Genomic DNA, 18,321 nt, shown 5'->3' with positions numbered 1-18,321 from the left:
TTCCTCAGGGCTTGTCATTGTTGCTGTTAGTTAGTGTTTGTTTAGTGACTTTTCTGAAATAGTCTGTAAAGTCTGTATTCTTTGTCATGTTTGGCTGCTGAAGTCTCTGTACAGTTAGTTTAGTGGTCAGGTAACGATTGGATACAGATTTCCTTAAATATCAGGGACTAATGAGCTTCCCAGTTTTTGTAAAGGGGCTCTGTCAGTAAATTGGGGCTAGCCTTCAACACTCAGCCAGGGCCTTGACAATTCTGTTTGAGCTTTCACTGCCTGCCTGCACACAGCTTCAAGGATATGTTGCACAGAGGTGAGAACTTAGGGCCTTCTCAGGTATTTCCTAAGCATCCACACAACCCTGGGCTCATGCACAGCCCTCTGCAGGCATGTGGCCTTCTAGCTTTCAGGAATATGTCAAGTTCCTACAGACATCTCATTTCCTGGCTTTTCCTTGAAAGCTTTTTGGTTAGCCTATTTTTTGCCAACTAGTATCCACTACTTCAGGCACCCTTGAAATTAAATGGTTGCCTCCAAATGTTTTCAATAAATGTCCCCAGGGAAAAGAGTTTTTGCACCAGGTGATCTTCAGATCAAGTCAAATAAAGACTGGCTTGCAATTAAAGTCTTCCTGGGAACTCCCAGAGAGGGCAAATCCTTACAGATCTGTGGGAATAAGGTTTTGAAGGAACTCTAATACTACTGTGCCTCCTCCAGTGGCTGCCAGGCTATTGGCTTTCACTGTGATGGTGGGCTGTTGATTTTCAAGGCTACCACAGAGCTGGAGGAGGTGAGTGATGGGAATAGGGCAAGTTAAGCTTGCTGCTCTTACTGAGATTCAACCGTTTTTCTGGAATAAACACTCCCTGGATTGCTGCAAGCCTTGGGTTAATTTACAGAGTTCTGAAAAAGTCGATTCTCACTATTTTTGCTGGTTTTCTCACTGCTTTCCTGGAGGAGAGAAGTTTTGGAGACACTTACATTTTTGCCAACAATATCCTAATGAAGTGTTAATGGGGAAAGAGAGTGAGTTATGTGAAAAAGCAGTGCTGGAGTTACTGTCAGAGGTGGAGTTGTTTCAAGTGATGACAGGGCCCAGGGTAAGGCCAGGGGAATGGACACCTGGAATGGAGTGCAAGCGAAGGTCACTGTTGCAGGAGGGGGCAGGCAATGGATGTTCAGGCCAGACTGATGGGAGGGTGTCCACATGGAGGCTGAAATCCTCCAGGACCAGGATACTATTTGAGGGGAGGAGACTGAACCAGGTGCCTAAGTCCTCCCTGACTGCAGGAGTGACCTGAGATTGATGGATGATGGCAGTGTCAGTGCTGGGAAATGAAAGTTGTCACATGCGTAGCCAGTATGGAAAACAGTGGCAGAGATATTCTGAAGACTGAAGAGGACCAATAAATTTTAAAAGAGAATTATGATATGTAAATAGATATCTTATACCAAGAAGGGAGAATTGTTGTCAATTTAACTAATGTGGTCTACCAGTAGGGAGGATTATTGTCAATTTAATTAATATGGCCTACCAGTAGAAAAACTTCTTAGTGCCAACAAACTATTTTCACTCATCTCTCCATGCATCAGGTGAAGGTAAGAACTGCAGCCCTTGACAGATGCATCTTCTTGTGGTTCACCCTCTGTCTTCATTCTTGTTCATCTTTTTTTTTCTTTTGAGACAGGGTCTCATTCTGTTGCCCAAGCTGGAGTGCAGTGGCGTGATCTCGGCTCACCGCAGCCTTGATCTCCACAGCTCAAGTGATCCTCCCACCTCAGCCTCCTGAGTAGCTAGGATTACAGGTGTGTACCACCATGCCTAATTTTTTTTTCTTTTTTTTTTTTTACATTTTGTAGAGACAGGGTCTCATTACATTGCCAGACTGGTCCCGAACTCCTGGGCTCAAGTGATCCTTCTCTCTTGGCCTTCCAAAATGCTGGGGTTATAGGTGTGAGCCACCACACCCAGCCTCTCTTCATTCTTTAAGGGAGTCTCCTTTCTCTGAGTTTATATTACCTGTTTTATCTCTGAGTTTACATCATGTTAGGGACCACAAGTCCCTGTTGCTGGAGATGACCCACCATGAGGATCAGATTGGTGACCTGCATATCTTTAGGCCGAGGTTAGTGAAGGACTAGAGAATCCCGGAGAGCCACACACTGCCTTTATTTTTGGAAAGCCATATTTTCTGCAGGCTCTGTGGGTACTGATTTAGTCATCTTTGGTCTTACACACAGAATTATGAGTATTCATTATGTAAAATTCTTTTAATCAATCTTTTCACAATGTATAATAGCTGTGATCATCAAATTCTAAGCTATAGCAGCCTACAACAGTAATGTGTAAAAAGCACAATACACTGAAATGTCCTAACTGGGCCGTCACCAAGTTATGTATGAATACAAACCAAGACATCAAGATTTGGGGCTGGAAAACTCACTCTCAATGTAATTTCTTAAAGCCACCATCACTTGGATTCAACTCTCATGACTGTGAAAAGCACTTCGAGTTCAGCTCTCAAGACTATGAAAGCAGAACCCAGGAGACCCAGGGTGGATTCAGTTGCCTTTTCTCTAATTTTCCAACCACATGTTCACACAAGACCTAGCAGTAAACAGCATGAGGAAAATTAAGCAGGGAAACCTTGCCTCCCTATCAAGTTGCTGTAACTCCCTCTCCTGCCTGTCGCTATTAACCTCTGGAAAGAGTGGCCTGTAATTGCCATCTAGTACTCATTCTCATGCAGTCTGCAACATGGAGTGGCCTGTCTTCCATCTCCACCACTAAAGAAAGATCAACACTGATGGATGCTGTGCTCAAGAATGATGCCAATCTTCGTCATTCCCTACCTATTTGCTACTTTTGACATCGTTGAATGAATGACCTTCATCCCAAAACTTTCCCCTTCTTTCACCCTCTGGGATACTTCTCCTCTATTTTTCCTCCTACAAATCTGACTCCACCTCTTCCTTCCCTGGCTCCTCTTCTTCCACTAGCTCCTTGCCATTTCCTCTAAGTCCATCCTAGGTTTCATATTGTCTCCCTCTTTACCATCTCTCCATCAGTATTTTGAGCAACTTCCACCTAGTATCCTAACGACATAATCTACATGTTCAATCCACACCTGTGAGCTCTACGCCTCCTGTTCTCATTGCCTACCGGATGCTGACGTAGATATTTAGCAAATATCTCCAGTTCAACATGCCTCAAATTATACAAACTGTTTCCCTAAAACCTGTTTCTCTTCTTGTCTTCCCAGCCCCATGGCACCCAGGCTGGAAGAGCAGAGTCATCATTAGCTATTCTCTCTCTCTCTCTCTCTGTCTCCCAGTTCAGTCTATTTCTTACGAAACCATTCCTCTATCTCTCTCCTCTTCATTCCCACTGCCTTCCTAGCTGTCTCCTTGACTGCAGGAACTTTCTCTTTTTTCCAATCCACATTGCTGCCAGAATTCCCTCTAAAATAAACAAATTTGATGAGTGTTAGTCCTTATAGGTTTCCCAAAGCTGGGGTGACTGTATGCCTCTGTTGGCCTGGAACAGTGCTGTTTTCTGCTGAGTGTTTGGTTATTCTATCTGGGTAGCATGCCCATTAACTCTCAAAAGTGGCCCATTTGGATGATGAATTATGTGATCATCCTATCACAGAGCGACAGGTTAAAATCCAAACTCTTTCACCAGGTGTACAATCTGTCCCCAAGCTAACTTTCTATTGCCATCTTCTTCCATCCTGTTTAATTGCCATTCCCCAAACATGCCAGGCTGTTTCCCAGCTCACTGTCATTGTCCGTGCTGTTCTCTCTTCCTGAACACCTTTCCCCCATTTGCCACTTCTCAACTCCTCCTTAACCTTCACTGCCCAGCCAAGGTAGCACCTCTTACGTGAAACAGCACGTCCCGTCTGCCCCATTCCTATCTGTCAAGAGCCTCCTCCCCGTCCCCTGCTCCCCAGTGATCCTGTAGCAATTTGTTCAACTCTCTGTCACGTATTCTACTTTGAATCTGGTACAACACCTGGCACATTGCAGGTCCTCAAAACATTTTGAAGGAGAGGCTTTCAAGAAGCTTGAAGCCAGGGAGGTTTTTTTTTTTTCCCGGCTGTCTCTGATTAGAATTAAAAGCTTTTATTTTCCATATGGGACTTGCTTGAGAAAATCCAACATGTCAGAGCCAAATCTATTTCTTCATCTGTAGAGTAATAAGGAGAATAATTGCTGCTGCCAAAAGCTACCCATGTGAACTCAATAAGGTAATAAAAACAAGCCCTGCTGTTGAAGTAGAACGTATTGAAATAGAGAGTGAGATGAGCCTCCCATCCTGTCATCTATCCCTACAGTCTGCAGCCTGTGTAATGTGGGGGCAGGAGAAGATTCTGAGAACTGGCAGATGGTTAAATAGAAAATGTACCTATGGGAAGGAACAATGATTTATCCCAATACAAATGAAACTAATTTGAGGAATAACCACTTATTGAGCATGCACATGGATCGAATATTGTGTTAAGAATTTTACATATAGTTTCTTTATCTTTCTGATCTTGTAAGGAGATTGATGGATATTATGATTCCCCATTTTACAGTGGAGGAAACTGGAGCTCAGAGAGGTTAAGTAACTTGCTGATATAGTTTGGCTCTGTGTTCCTACCCAAATCTCATGTTGAATTGTGATCCCCAATGTTGGGAGAGAGACCTGGTGGGAGGTGATTGGATCATGGGGGTGGATTTCCTCCTTGCTTTTCTCACAATAGCGAGTGAGTTCTCACAAGATCTGGTTGTTTGAAAGTGTGTAGCACTTCCCCCTTTGCTCTCTCTTCCTCCTGCTCCTACCACGTAAGACATGCTGGCTTCCAGTTCGCCTTCTGCCATGATTGTAGGTTTCCTGAGGCCTTCTCAGCCATGCCTCCTGTACAGCTTGTAGAGCTGTGAGTCAGTTAACCGTCCTTTTTATAAATTACTCAGTCTCAGGTAGTTCTTTACAGCAGTGTGAGAATGGACTAATACACTTACCAACAGCACAAAGCTAGTAAGTGGTGGAATTGGGATACGTAATAATAATGCTAATAACTCACACACGCGTACCAGGCTGTCTGTGGTGTTCTGCTCAGTTCTCACACCCACCCTATGTATTATATTATGTTATATCTCCATCATCAGATGGAGTCAACTTTAAATAACTAGCCCAAGGTCACGTCACTAGGAAGAAAGTGTGCCAGGCAATTTACTCCAGTAATCATATGCCTGGTCACTACCCTTGCTCTCCTCCAGGTCTGTCTGACTTTGCTATCTCAGCTCTTTTTATGTTGCCAGAGAATCCATCAGATGGCTCTTCCCTCCTTGCTCAAGATGTGGTCAGCAGACCATCAGCATCAACATCACCTGGAAGCACATTAGAAAGAATCTTGTGCCCCTACTCCAGGCCTAGGGAGGCAGTATCTGCATTTTCACAAGATCCCCAGGACCTGGTCTACATCAGTCACTTTGAATCTCATCTGCATATTGGACTCCCCTTGGGGAGCTTTAAAGAATCTGCTGCTGGCTGGGCATGGTAGTTCATGCCTATAATCCCAGCACTTTGGGAGGCCAAGGCCAGAGAATCACTTGAGACCAGCAGTTTGAGACCAGTCTGGGCAACATGGCAAAACCTTGTCTCTACTAAAAATACAAAAATTAGCTGGGTGTGGTGGCATACACCTGAAGTCCCAGCTACTCAGGAGGCTGAGGCAGGAGAATCGCTTGAACCTGGGAGGCAGAGGTTGCAGTGAGTTGAGATTGTACCACTGCACCCTAGCCTGGGGTACAGAGCGAGACTCCTTCCCCCCGCCCCCTGCCAAAAAAAAGAATCTGATGCCTGGACACCACTGACGGTGCTTCTGCTTTAATTGTCCAGGTATGGTTTGGGTATTGGGCTTTTTAAAAGCTTCCCAGGGGATTCTGATGTGAAGCCAGGTTGTGAACCACTCCCTTAAGCAAATACACTGTTGCTTGCCTCCTTCCTTCACTCATTCAAGTGCACCCTGGCACAATTTGCTGGGGAGATGGACGATTACAATATAGTATGATAAGTAGTATGTCAAGCACCATCCCAAAGGCCAGGGGAGCCCAGAGGAAGGCCTGAGGCCAAGTCAGATTGCCTGGAGATAGCAGATGGGACCTCAGGCTCAAGGACAAAGAGGAGCTCTTGGATTTGTTGAGGGCTATGTTGAGCAGGGTAGGAGAAGGGAGAGTTCTATCCTCATTACCAAAGTGAAATTCATAGAATTTTAAGCTGTAATAGATTGTAGAGATTGTCGAATGAATCTAATGTTTTTCAAACTTTTTTTTTTGAGACAGAGTCTCATTCTGTTGCCCAGGCTGGAGTGCAGTGGCACCATCTCAGCTCACTGCAACCTGTCTCCTGGGTTCAAGAAATTCTCCTGTCTCAGCCTCCCGAGTAGCTGAGATTACAGGTGTGTACCACCATGCCTGGCTAATTTTTGTATTGTTAGTAGAGGCGGGGTTTCACCAGGTGGGCCAGGCTGGTCTTGAACTCCTGACCTCAGGTGATCTGCCTGCCTCGGCCTCCCAAAGTGCTGGGATCATAGGTGTGGGCCACCGTACACAGCCAACTTTTTTTAAAACTATAACCTACATTAGGATAAATATTCTATGTCTCAGCTCAGAATATATATAAAGTTTCATAAAACAATGTTTAGCTTCACTAAATTCCATGCACTTTGATATTTTTATTTATTTATTTTGTATAGATGAGGCCTTACTATGTTGGCCAGGTTGGTCTCCAACTTTTGGCCTTGAGCCATCCTCCCACCTCAGCCTCCTAAAGCACTGGAATTATAAGCATGAGCCATTGCATCCAGCCTACTTTGATAGTTTCTAGTCTTTCAATACTATGCTCTTTTATTAGAAAAAAAAAAAATACTGGTCATGTTTAGCTGGATTCATTTTCCACTACACTAACGGGTCACAGTGGGCAGTTTGAAAGCCCTGGACCTTATCCCTTCAATGTTTCCTTGAGGAAACGATGACCCAGAATAACTACATGACATGGCCTGAAAGAGTAAAGAAAAGTGTGCCCAAATTCCAGTGTGAAGGACTGGTGTTAGAGACGAAAAAAACCTGTATGGCACTGGTTGGTGGATACTTCAGGGGGACTTGCCTTCCGGAGAAATCCTACTCATTTTTCTGGGAAGTGAAGATACAGTCCTGTAGAGAGGGCAAGATGGTAAATTAATAAATGAGGTATCTGGGTCATTTTTAGGCCCACTGGATATATCAGTATTACTGAGTGAGAATTGTCAGTTTAGCTAGGGTTTGGGCCCTATTAGAACCACCTGCGGCCTTTGTCTAGTATATATATGACTTCCAGCCATTCTGATATGCACCCTCCCTCTTCAAGAGCCTAAGTTTCCGCTGATAACAAGCCTTATTGAGGCTCGAGCTGATGGGGGTATATCCTATCCCTCCAGTATGTTGGGGCAGGCAGGGAAAACAAAGGTGAGAACTGCTGATCTCTTGAGCAAGAGTTTCCAACATTTTAGATTTCACAGGCCAGTAAAAATTCAAAAACAGTTTAGGAATCAATACCAGGGTGCCAATATTTCTTTGTCCCAAAAAAGGAAATCTACATTTAAAAAGGAAGAAACAAAAAACCAAATCTTCCCCAAATCTATGGCCATCTACAACTATCATAGGGTAGGAAGGATCTAATCTTAGACTAAAGATAGTCTTGTGCATGAAATACATTTAACTTTTTATAGATAACAAAGCTACTGCACTGTCCTAATTTTTCTTATTTCACTATGAGCACTTTATTACAGACTGGTGCTGGTCTGTAGACCAGTGCCTGGAATTACTGCTCCAACAGATATAAACTTCTTCCTGAGGCTATTCATTCTTCCAATGCGGAAATTTATATTCTTTATGTCTTGATTGACATGGAAGACAATTATTTTAAATGATAAAAATATCCATTAAGTCATCTGGAAAATTATACACAAGCCATTAGCTAGATTACATTAAATCTAAAAAACAAGACAGTTCTTATTATTTAGTTTCTCAAGCCATCACCATTTCAAATTTGGCCATAGATAGCTATCATTCTAGTATTGAGCACTGAAGGTAACAGGCACTTGCTTCCTTCTTTCCTCTGCATGATGACTGAGCTTACCAAAGTCCTAGAGAAGCTGGCCTCACTTTCCAAAACTCTCGTTCCTCTCAAGTTCATATGTGTCAAGCTAAGTAAATTTTCTGCACGGTGGGACTTATTGATTTATTTTTAATTGTTCATCTTGTTTGTGAGCTCCAGAATAAACATTTTTTTTGCTACTGAAATTCATGAGTTATTATCAAACAAATATATATGAACATTTAATTCAGTATAAATATCCTGCTGTATTAAAATGAAATCCTAATTGTAGCTGTCATTCTCCTTATTAATATTGGTCTAGACAGTATTTTTCACTTTTTCACCCCGTCATTAGTAGTTGGGGTGGGGAGTGTTAAGAAACAGAGCAAGATTTATTATTAGTATGCCACCTGTTAAAAACTATACTGGAGAAACCAGCTACGTGTACCTCTAAATGTACTGAAATGCTACGTTTTACCAGAGAAATTCTAGGTCATTTCTAATGCTTCCCCGGAATGTCAATGAATCACTATTTCAACTGATTACAAACTCTAAAAAGTAAAAACTCATTATTTTCAAAACCTTTGAATTTGCTGTTTGTACAGGTCAGGTTTGGAGTGCCTTCCTAAAAGTTATTTATCTTCCCCTTTTTTGCTTGCTTCACGGAAGTAACTGAATTCTGTCAGGGTTTTTATCTCTCTCTTATATTTATGAGAGTCAAAACTGCCTTACGAGGTTTTTTGTTTTTGTCCTTTCTTTGCTAAATCTGTATGTTTTTAATGCCGCACATTTTATTTTCTCATCTGTATGATTTGCTTGAAGGTTTTGATATTTACATACTATAAAAGAAAATGTCCAAAGTGTACGAAAAACACATTCCTTGTAAAATCTGATTATTTCTTAATGTTCAGGTCTGTTTGTTTCGATGTGGAGGTTGTAGAAGTTTTTTGGCATTAGTATTCTAAAGAGTATAGTATTTGTTCATGTGTACATTTTGCCTGTGAGAACGATGTGAAAACGTATCTGCATCCAGTCATTTGATCAGTACTGCAAAAGCTTCTTCCATTCCTACTGTTACTGATGCTGTCCAGCCTTCATTATTTTTTTAATTGAGGTAAAATAGACGTAACACAAAATTTACCATTTTAACCCATTTTAAATGGTTTAGTGGCATTAAGTACATTCATATTATTGTGCAGCCCCCTCATTCTTTTTCACCTGGGTTACTGCAACAACCTTAAAAATGCAGTCTTGCTTCTAACGGTGCTGCCATTAAGGAAGGAACTACAAATTGTATCTCTGCTGACTTATTTTCACTGGTGTATAGAAGAAAAATGGAAAGACAGGAAGAAGCATTCTTTGTCATTTCTTCTGTACCTTAGACTTCTGAGTTGCTGAAAATGAAATGCAGACAATGTTCTCAGGGCAAAAAAAGGACAAGTACCTGCTGTACGGGTTCCATCCCCTGCTGCAGATCATTCCTTGCTCAGGACATTTCAGTCCAAGCATTTGTTCTGAGAACATACAGAAAATAAAAAAATTCACTTGGCATTAAAGGGTCTGGCCACCGGAAGCACAAAGAAGCTTTTAGAAGTAAATTCTATAGCTTTAAAATGTGCTGAAATGATCATTTCAAAAATTAAGAGGCAAAACTCTTAAATGGCCAAACTAAGTTTGTAAGTGAAACATAAAGAAGCCTGAACTGCTGAATTTGATAGTTTCTAGTCTTTCAATACTATGCTCTTTTATTAGAAAAAAAAAATACTGGTCATGTTTAGCTGGATTCATTTTCCACTACACTAACGGGTCACAGTGGGCAGTTTGAAAGCCCTGGACCTTATCCCTTCAATGTTTCCTTGAGGAAACGATGACCCAGAATAACTACATGACATGGCCTGAAAGAGTAAAGAAAAGTGTGTCCAAATTCCAGTGTGAAGGACTGGTGTTAGAGACGAAAAAAACCTGTATGGCACTGGTTTATTTTTCAGGGCAGCTGAAATTGGCTGGTGTGCACTGAGTCTTCAGCCCTCTTAGGGGGCAGTAGATGCATCAGAATTGAGGAGCCCACTGCTGCAAATAGCTTCGGTTGGAGCCTTTGGCAGTGCAGTTTTGTATCACTAGATGTCAGTGTGGACTTTCCCAACCTCCGCCTTCTTGCCTTTGCAGGAGGTGGACTAGACATCACTTGGGGGCCTTCCTCAAGTCCTGGCAAACATAAGGCTATTTTCAGAACTGTAATTTCACCAAATATTTTGTCCACCTACATATATTGACTTTTAAGAGTTCTAGAAAATACAAACAGAAACTTTGAACCAAATGTTGTTCTTTTTAATGCTGTGCCCTTCTAATCTCAATGCTTACATTTGGAAGCCTGCTTACAAGGATGTTCCAGGGCCAGCAATGGAAAGTTCCATGCAGGGTCTTTTAACAGCAGCATGCTAGCCCAGATACCTGCAGGCCTAGCTTCAAGAAAGCATGGCTCCCTACACTACCAGGGCTCAGGAGTGAGGGCAGGAAGTCAAGAAGAAGTATGTGTGATTAAGGCCAGATGTGGTGGCTCAGGCCTGTAATCCCAGCACTACAGGAGGCCGAGGTGGGTGGATCACCTGAGGTCAGGAGTTTGGGACCAGTCTGGCCCCCATGGCGAAACCCAGTCTGTATTAAAAATACAAAAATTAGTCGGGCATGGTGGCGCACACCTGTAATCCCAGCTACTCGGGAGGCTGAGGCAGGAGAATTGCTTAAACCCAGGAGGCGGAGGTTGCAGTGAGCTGAGATCAGGCCACTGCACTCCAGCCTGGGGGACAGAGCAAGACTCTGTCTCAAAAAAAAAAAAAAAAAAAAGAAAAGAAAAAAAAAGAAAAGTATATGTGATTAGCCACATAGGGATTTAGTGGCCATATTTATCAGATTTTTTTTCGAAGTAGTATGTAATCAGCTGCCTTCTGAAACCTTAAAGAATAGTCATTGTATTAGTTTTCCCATTGCTGATGTAACAAATTACCATAAATTGAGTGGCTTAAAACAACCCAGATTTATCTCACTGTTCTAGAGCTCAGAAGTCTAAAATGGGACTCAAGTTGACTTACCTAAAATCTAAAATCGAGGTGTCAGGAGGGCTGTGTTCTTCTTGGAGTCTTGGAGAGAATCCATCTCCTTGTCTTTTCCAGCTTCTAGAGGCCACCTGCATCCCTTGGCTGGGGGCCCTCTTCAGGCTTCAAAACCAACAATAGCCTTGAGCGTTTCTTTGAACCACTCTGACCCTGCCTCCCTCTTTTACTTTTAAGGAATCTTGTAAGCACCCTGGAACCACACAGACCACCCAGGTCTAGCTCCCTATCTCAAGATCCTGAATTTATTGACAACTGCAAATGTCTCTCTTGCTCCATGAAGTAACATATTCAGAGGTTCCAGGGATGAGGACATGGACATTTTTGGGTGGGCAGAGGCAGCACCTTTCTGCCTACTACAGTCATTACTTTTAAAGTAATATATGATGCAATTTTTCAGGTATGAATTTTTTAACAAACTAATTCAGTGTCACAAACAACTGTTTCTACTGGAGACTATGTTGGAAAATAACAAGGGCTACATTTCCCTCGCTCATGGAGTGATAACAATGACAATTAATTTGCCACACCCAGCATTCATATTTGGTCACCTTCCAACTGAACTGAGCACTAACTCCACTCCTTTGTTGACCCCTATGCTCAGGGTGTCCATCCCCAGAACAGCACTGAGCAGGCACAGGGTGAACACATAGAGAGCTGGAGACATGATTCCCACACCAAGAAGCACTGAGCAAAGTGAAATCCAGTGCACTGAGGGACCAGACTAGGGTAACCTGTGCATACCCCTGTGCAAATTCAACGTACAGCTAGAGGCCTAAAGCCAACAGAACCTAACCCCATGCCTTGCCATAACTACAAGGCTGGTTTTGTTCTGCCTACGTAAAGCTGAATTCAGCTCCCTCTCCTCAAATGTGCTCTTTCCCCCATAGTCCTACTTAGTGCTGGGACCAGGGACTCTCTGTCCCTGGTCATCTTGACTCTGTCATCCTTGACTCTTCCTTCTTGGTCACGTAGGACATCCAATTGGCCTCCAAGACCTGTGGAGGCTGCTCTCTCAAGAGTTTTAGAATCTGCCCTACCGCCACTCTAATTCAGTTTCTCTTCACTTCTTGCCTGGATGAGTACGTTAGCCTCTGGACTAGTCTTTCACTTAACTGTGCGTTCCTCCCTCCCATCAATCCATTCTCCAAAATACTGCTGCAGCTGTCTTTCCATACTGTAAATGGGATCCTGCTACTTCCCTGTTTGGGAAAGTGGTTCCCTTTTGCTTTCTGGATGAATTCCAACTTCTTAGCTCAGCACACCAGGCCGGTTATATGCAGCTTTCCAGCCTATTTTCTCACCCTTTCACCTGTTACTCTTCATTCCAGCTATAATTAACTGCTAGAAGTTCTTCAGCTGCTCAAAGCTCCCCCTTGCTTCATGCTCCCTCAGCCTGGAATGCCTACGGGTGCTGAAGCCAGAAGTCTCTCAAGACTCAGCCCAGCGTCCCTTCTCGGACTACATCTTTGTCCTTCACCAATCCCCATCCCTTCAGTCAGCTCCAGTATGCCTTTACCACATGGTACTCTGAACTTCCCTTCATTTCTATCTAAGTCCCTTGATTAGAAGCTATAAGGTTTTTGAAGCTATATGGTGTTTGGTTTAACTTTACATCCTCAGATGCTCAGCCACTCTGTTTAAAGAATGAAAATATCTCCAGTGTGGGTCCTAAGGTATTCCAATGTTTCCCCGCACCAGGAATGACCCAGCTCAGGGCTATGTTCCAAAACCTACCCAGTTTAGACTTGTATCCCTAGAGTTCAGCCAGAGCCCAGCTAACTTCTGGGAAACAGAGGGTGGGTAAATTGACCAGGAGCTCTTGTTGCTCTATCTTCTCATGGTGGAGGAAAGGCAGTTCTGCAACTATGAACTTACCCTTTCCAACCTGGCCTAACTTGGGGGTGTAGATCATTCAATAGCAACTCAAAAGGAATTGGCCCCCTAATGCACAAACTTGCCCTGGCTGAACAGTGTAGAAGGCAGCCAACTTCACACACAAACTTAATGTGGTGATGACAGTCTGTTAAGTCAGTAGTAATTCCGGACATGCATTAATCACTGCTGCTGCCCTTAGCGAGCCATAGCTGTTACTCAGTCTCTTGCATACAAATTGTCTTCGAGCTCTCTAGAAGCAGGCACTGTGGGGAGTTAAAAATAAAGCAGAAATAGAGTTCCTGTACTTGGGAGGCTTAAACAATCTAGTCCTAAAATGTAGGGCTTGCCTTTGTGGGGGCTTTTGACTACCTTTGAGGGAGGAAGTGGTAAGGGAAAATGTCTTATAATACGTTTTAATCATTTATGTACAACTGTCATTCACTTACAGTATTCATGATTTAAGCAAGTGACAGGAGGCAGTTTGGAGGGTGCATCTGCACTGGAGGAGGGACCACATGCATTATGTAGCAGAGGGCTATTTTTTCTCCAAGCTAGTCTTCACTTCTGTAGGCTGGGAAAATCCCCTTGGTACCGACCCTATGATACATTTTTCCACTAAATTTTATGTCTTTTCAACAGTATGTCCCCAATAAAGATCTTGGATTCCTTTGAAAACACTATGTATGGAATCTGAGAGTGTCCTTTATAATGGAGTAAAAGCATCATGGGTTGTGGTTGGTTGGTATTAAGGGTTTTTAAATAAGGGCTCTTAAAGATAAAAAAAAATGTTTGAAAGCCCAAGTGAATTAATTGAGAATAGAACACGATATAAATATTTAAGCTCTTAGTAATACTACATACCATTTTGGTAAGCAAAAATTAAGTTATTTTTATTAGCAGGTGCTGACATTATATCTCAAGCTGTTTTTAGAAAGGAAAATGATTCCGGAATCTATGTTAAACATAGCCATAGGGCTCCGGTCATCGATTAATTAACATGAAATGCTTTTGTGACACATTCATGCCCATTTAGGACCCAAAGACTCTTTAGTCAAAATGTTAACTACCCTGTGGAATCAAAAGAAAAAACATGTTTAAGGGTTTAAATATTAGAGATTTCAAGTAGGTAGTCTCTGATATCTTAATGATAATTTCCTTTCAAATTTCATCCATCTAGCTATCTATATGTACATACACACACACACACACACACATCCATCCATCCCATGGTGGAAAGATATAGATGTGTCATGACATATCATACTATCATCATTATTATAGCAACGATGTAAATACTTATTAGTAAACTACTACTAACGAATTATTACCAATACATCCTTATGCATCAATAATGTATTAAAATTTCACAAAATGGTAAAATCAATTCCATTGTGTATTAGTATATATTAAACTGTACAATGTCACAACCTGCTAGAGATAATCTGGAAATTATTACAACCTGCTAGGGATAACAACATTGAGATTAAAATGTGTTTTTCTATTAACACATTTGAAAGTACTCTCAGAGAATGAATCTTTTGAGAATCATAACCACTCTATGAGACTGGTATTACTATATGATCATCCATGTTTTACAGAAGAAACAGGTTTAGCCAGGTTAAGTGGCTTGCCCTAAATCCCACAGCCAGTGTTAGACAAAGCCAGGGCCTAACCCCAGCTTGAGCTCAACCACTTCATGGCATGTACTTTTAATCCTGTCATGATTGGCTCTTATCTTTTGCTTCTCATTAAAAAACTAATACAAGTACAGGGGAGGGAGGATAAAAATTTGTTAAAGACATTACATAAACTTTTGATGTTTTCTGAACAATTACCCAACAATGTGACTCCTAAATACTACAAACTAAGATTTTGAATTTAAGATGTAAGTTTCTAATCACCACTAAGATCTTGGACAGTGTATGTAGGATGTATTAACACATATGTAGGATGTACTAAGATTCATTTTAATGTTTAGATGGTCCATTTGTTTCTTTAAAAAGTAAAATAATAGGAAAATAGGCCTATTTAAAAATAGGTAATTATACATATAGTCCTATTTTGGTAGAGATGAGGTAGTGTATGAACACTAACTTGAAAAAAAAAAGCAAAGCCATAACTATCTCTTAAATCCTATAACAAGGGGAAAAGTGGGATGGCAAAACCTTAGCAAAATGTGTAGGGCTAGTGCTGGCTGCAGGACAGCCCTGTAGAGAGGCTGTGGTCCCCGACTGAGAGGCCTAATGGGTGTCACTATGCAAATTTGCTGTCCCACACATCAAAGGTCTGATCCAGCAGAGTTTTAAAAGAGAAACCAAGAGAGGAAAGAGGAATGCAAAGGAGAGTAAGGGAACACAAAGGGAAGAGGCTTGCCCCAACTAAACTTCAAACCAGACAACAACAAACTGATTGGTCAGGCATTTTTATTGAAAGCCCAGAAGTAGCTTACCTGTTCCAGTGTGGGTTTGTGGCCAATAATTTTGTCAATGTGAAGTGCTTTAACAATACATTCAGACTAATTTTGCACCCCCAAAGCCTTTGGTCAAAATATCATTGAACTGCATCAGGAGGAATATAGTGTATTTTGAAACCTTCAAATTTGAAAAATTTTAAAGAGCTAGGGCTCTTGTCTCTTGATAAGTCGTGAAGGCATTAATACAACAGTTCTGATTGTAGAGGAAAGCATCATTTAGACCAGTGCTTCTCCAAACAAGACTCCGAAGTCTGATGGCAGCAACATCACTGGGCAGCTTGTTAGGATGCAAATTCTCCAGGCCCAACCCTGAGCTATGGAATGAGAATCATTGATGATGGGGCCCAACAGCCTGTTTTAACAAGATTTTCCTGTAATCCTTGTATGTGCTAAAGTTTGCAAAGCACTGATTTAGACTACTGTTTATCAAAGTGCAGATTACAACTCCATAGGGGGGTGTAAAATCAATCCAATAAGCAGTGACCAGCATTTTACAAAAGTGAAGTCAAATAGAAAGCAGAGTGCATTTCAGGTAGCATGGGTATTATCTCAAAAACCCGTTGCAGTTCTACGTATGTGTATACCTATGTGTACTCATTTGGATGAAGCAGCACTTTTAATTTTTGAAGAACTGGTAGGTATAATAAAGAAGTGATGGCCAGGCACGGTGGCTCATGCCTGTAATCCCAGCACTTTGGGAAACGAAGGCGGGTGGATCACAAGTTCTGGAGTTAGAGACCATCCTGGCCAACATGGTGAAACCCTGTCTCTACTAAAAGTACAAAAAAATGAGCCGGGCATGGTGGCATGTGCCTGTATCCCAGCTACTCTGGAGGCTGAGGCAGGAGAATTGCTTGAACCTGGGAGGCGGAGGTTGCAGTGAGCCCAGATCGCACCACTGCACTCCAGCCTGGCGACAGAGCAAGACTCCATCTCAAAATAAATAAATAAATAAATAAATAAATAAATAAATAAATAAACAAACAAACAAACAAACAAACAAACAAATAAGCGACACATTTTCAATGAAGTCAGAACCGTTTGGTTGACAATAACACACATCGACAGCTTCATGCTGGTGACTGGAGAGAGATGAGAGGGGTGAGGAAAAAGGAAGGAGGGCCAAGGAAAGAACATAGAAGGCCAGCATTTTATCTCCAGAATCTTCATGGGGAAAGAAACAAAAAGGCCCACCAGAGAGGAGGTGGAAGGGGCACCCACCACAAGCGAAATGTCAAGGAGAATAAGAACATGATAAGTTAATGAGTGACATTCAAGAAAGAATCGTTATAGTACAACTGGTGAGGATGTATGTATTCACTCATTCATTCATTTATTCACAAAACATTTATTGTACCATCCCAAGACCAGACACTGTGTTAAACACTGGAGGTACAGACATGAAGTTTATCATGGAGCCAATTGTGTAGTGACAAGCAAGATATCTAATAATAATAATAACATGATCAGAGCTATGAAGGAGGTATTGTACAGCACTGAGTGGGAACACTGAAGTCAATCTGTGATGCTGGGATGGGGGAGGAGGTGGCAGGAAACATCTATAAGGAGAGGGCACTTAACCAAAATGATGACCATATCTTAACATGATATTGCATATAAAGCACTGAGTACCTTTGTTTTTCCATTTATATATGTGTGCTTGTGTACATAGATACACAATGCATGTCTTTATATGTATACATATATTCTCCATTTGTTTAAAAACTTGATTCCCATACCCTAAGAGTGGTGAAAATCATTACATAAACGACTTATTGCAAATAGTGAAAAAACAACAAAGTATTTATTTCTGTAGTTTTATAAAACACCACTTGCTATTACTTTCATGTAGAGACTAGACATTTTCAAAATGGGAGTCTCAGAGCAGGCTGTTCCCTGGGTATCCAGACCCTGCTCTGCCGTGAAGAGACCACACCAACACCGAGGAAGGTACTGAGGAGAATTTTATTACATTACATTTTAGAGAAGTTATAGGATCTTAAAGATGCAGGTGCCCTAGGATTTAACACAAACAGTTCAGGTTAAGAAACTAGAGTCGGTCTGGTGCGGTAGCTCACGCCTGTAATCCCAGCACTTTGAGAGGCTGAGGCAGGTGGACCACTTGAGGGCAAGAGTTCAAGACCAGCCTGGCCAACATGGTGAAAGACCGTCTCTACTAAAAATACAAAAATTAGCCAGGCGTGGTGGCATGTGCCTGTAATCCCAGCTACTCTGGAGGATGAGGCAGGAGAATCGCTCGAGACCGAGAGGCGGAGGTTGCAGTGAGCCGAGATCGCACCACTGCACTCCAGCCTGGGTGACTGAGCGAGTCTCCGTCTCAAAAACAAAAACAAAATAAACCTAAAGTCCAAAAAAGTAAAATAATTTGCTCACTACAGATAATTTAGTTTGGTGTTGGGCCTAGATCCTAGGTTTTGTGAGTCAGGTGCAGCGTTCCTGGTACCACAGTATTTGCCCTACCACGGAGGGTCAAGCTGGATTATCCCGAGTTCTTCCAACTCTGCGCTTCCTCCCAGGTTGGTGTTTCATGAGTAAGTCTAATTGAGATCAAGCTGGCTTTTGAGCTTCTGTTTTTTTTAAATCAGTGTGTAACACCAACACCCACCGAAACCAAATGGCTCTGGGCACAGGACACAGCCATTCACGCCCCCTGCCAGGAAAAGCTGCAGCTGACACAGGCTCCTACAGCGTCGGTGGGCCACGTGCGGGAGGAGGGGCCG

The 18,321-nt window shown here is 42.1% G+C and overlaps 1 long non-coding RNA gene across 1 annotated transcript in view; it reads right to left on the bottom strand.

Moving 5' to 3' along the window:
* Positions 1-18,321, bottom strand: part of LOC131384500 (uncharacterized) — a 39,275-nt gene that overhangs the window by 19,197 nt on the left and 1,757 nt on the right. The window lies entirely within an intron of this gene.

Source organism: Hylobates moloch, unplaced genomic scaffold, assembly GCF_009828535.3.
Source record: "Hylobates moloch isolate HMO894 unplaced genomic scaffold, HMol_V3 SCAFFOLD_1, whole genome shotgun sequence".
NCBI lineage: Eukaryota > Metazoa > Chordata > Mammalia > Primates > Hylobatidae > Hylobates > Hylobates moloch.
Note: the sequence above shows the minus strand (reverse complement) of the source record. Positions and strands in the feature narration are given on the sequence as shown.